We start from the raw sequence: 2,658 nt of genomic DNA on the forward strand, positions 1-2,658 counted from the left end.
AACTCAATTTGTGGGATCCAAATGTGCAGTACATTGTCTGAAGCTAGGTGGGGCCCACCGTGATGTTTGTGAGAATCCACCCCATCCATCGAATTGAAACAAAAATTGGCACGGATCTCATACTCAATTGGGACACACGCTGGGAAACAGTGGGGATTGAACGGAGACTGTTGAAACCATTTTCTGTCCAGCATGATGTTTATATGCCATCCAAACCGTTCATAGGGTCATTCCTACTGGTATGATGTGATAACAAACACAAAAATAGGAAACGGATTCGCTACCCCCCCTGCCACCAGCCAATGGCTGGTGGTCGGTGCTCTGTGGGCCATTTTATGGTATGAGACCAAAACTGAGGTATATCCCAACCTCAAGTTGACCACATTACACGAAACAGTGTTGAAAGAACGGATACCATTAAAAGTTGTACGATGTAATCAACAGATTAGATGTCAAATAAACAGTACCGGCCTTAGGAGGGGATTTTAATGGTGGATATCCAATCACTATTGTTTTCCTTGTGGTGTGATCTACCTGAGATTTATATCGCTCTCATTTTTGGGATTATGCCCTAAAATGACATGAAACATCATGTGGGGCCCACAGAGCACCGGCCGTGGCTGGTGGCAGAGGGAGTAGCCAATCCGTTTCCCAAAAAGAGCAGCCTGATCGCGGTGGGACCCATGTAGGTTACATTCGCAGTCAAAAATTTCCGTTGCCGGGACTTGAACCCGGGTCTCTCGGGTGAGAGCCGAGTATCCTAACCAACTAGACTACAACGGAGTTGTTGTACATTTGTGGATTATATATATATATATATACACGCGCGCGCGCGCGTTGGGATCAGGTATGATTTTTGAGCTGGACTACCAACATGGATCGACACGTATGAGATAAGTGGCACGTGCTTTTGACCTCCTCAAACTTATGATAATTAATGTCTGATTATTTCTTTCCTTTTTATAAAGAACCTTGGTCATGGGATATGCAACTGTGAGATCTAGGCCGTTCATTACGTTGGTCGAAGATATATTTCTTAGCTGAGTACACTCATAGGTTTTGTCAATCTCTCTATTAAGGATAGTTGCATATTCAAGGCTGCCTTGAATATGCAGCTTTTCTCTCGTCGGAAATTTTTTATTAGCTGCTCCTTGTTGTCAGTGTATCTGCTGTATTTTGAAAACTAGTACACTTAGTGTTATTATGTATTATATTTAAATAACTTGTGCATCAAGTCTTGTAACTCTATAAATATAACAGCCTTCTCACTCAAAGTACAGTGAGAGTTTTCAAAAAAATAAAAAACTGATGTAATGCAGGTCGCAGATACTTTCATGGCAACGCTGGACATAGAAGGCTTGATTGGAGGTAGAAATGATCTTGACCGTCGGAACCTTAAATTAGTCGTATCTCATAACTCAGGATGAGGTTTTCGACATATTATATATTATTTTAGGTACGAAAAGCTACTTAAGCCAACCAACCCCACCACACCGGTTGCTCATGCCAAATTTGCGAGATTCTATCAGATGGATGCTCAAAAGTCTCATTTATTTTCAATGTTGCTATAAATATAAATAGTGTAAGTTTTACTTGAAATATAACTTTTGATCCTTTGAGTTGTAGAAGCCGTGCCTAACATGAAAAAGGCTTAGAAAAGTTAGGAGAAGTGTAGTTGGGTCAAATTAGACACTATTTTTCACCGAAAACCATGAAGTCTAGTAAGAATAGAGGTCGTATATAAATAGTAAGTTTACTATTTATAATAAGTCACATTTTTAGGGTGTTTGAGTTGGAGTCTGAGTCTAAAACTCCATCCTAGGTTTGAGTTCCTTATTTAAAGAGTTGTAATTTCATTTTTTTTCATTAATCAAGTTATTTTAAATTTATTAGGAATTATTTATGTTTTTATCCCTGTGGATTCGAGGAAGCCCCATTCTTGGCTCTTAAGTCCTATACGTCGGGTTCCGATCTTGAGATCATATAAAGAGAATTTTTAAGGTGATATATATATATATATATATATATATATATATATATATATGAGCATAACCACAAGTACACCAAAGTCACAACAAAATCATCACATATCCACTATATAATCTTTGAGTACAGTTTTGAAAGGGAAATACAAAATATAACAAAAATTCAAAAGATCATGCTCAGTTTCTGTGATCAATGCTGTTGATATACCATAGCATCACCTACAGCGTAAACAAATGCACATAAGCTTCCTATGAAGCTTAGTAGAGTGCGTGTGCATGCACAATGCATATGACAAGAATACAAATATCAGATTAAGCATAAAATGATGGAGGGTCAAGTTGTCAAGTACATGAATGTTGTTAGCCATACCAAGGCTATACAATGCAAGGCCTACGTGGCCGAGTATCATATACTAGAGATGCAACACAAGCATGCTTAACCTCAACTAATCCACGTATTATAACAATTTGTAACTGGAAACATCACCGGGGTTTAGTACACTCCGACATTGGCTACCGCCCATTATGCGCATGACCAAGTGAGTGGAAAAGACCTTATTATTTGCTCATTAGTGGTATGCCAATTTCTACCCGGCTTGTCAATAACTGACCTATTTCACGAGCTAGTCAAACTCGACCTAGCTTATAGCCCCTACACATGGACAGATAAGGT

At 38.9% G+C, this 2,658-nt stretch overlaps 1 non-coding gene across 1 annotated transcript; it reads right to left on the reverse strand.

The window, feature by feature from the left end:
- Nucleotides 1-710: 710 nt before the first annotated feature.
- On the reverse strand, nt 711-783 carry TRNAE-CUC (transfer RNA glutamic acid (anticodon CUC)). Its single transcript has one exon. It is a non-coding gene; the product is annotated as a tRNA-Glu (tRNA).
- Between the last annotated feature and the right edge of the window lie 1,875 nt (nt 784-2,658).

Source organism: Magnolia sinica, chromosome 8, assembly GCF_029962835.1.
Source record: "Magnolia sinica isolate HGM2019 chromosome 8, MsV1, whole genome shotgun sequence".
In the NCBI taxonomy this organism is placed as follows: Eukaryota; Viridiplantae; Streptophyta; class Magnoliopsida; order Magnoliales; family Magnoliaceae; genus Magnolia; species Magnolia sinica.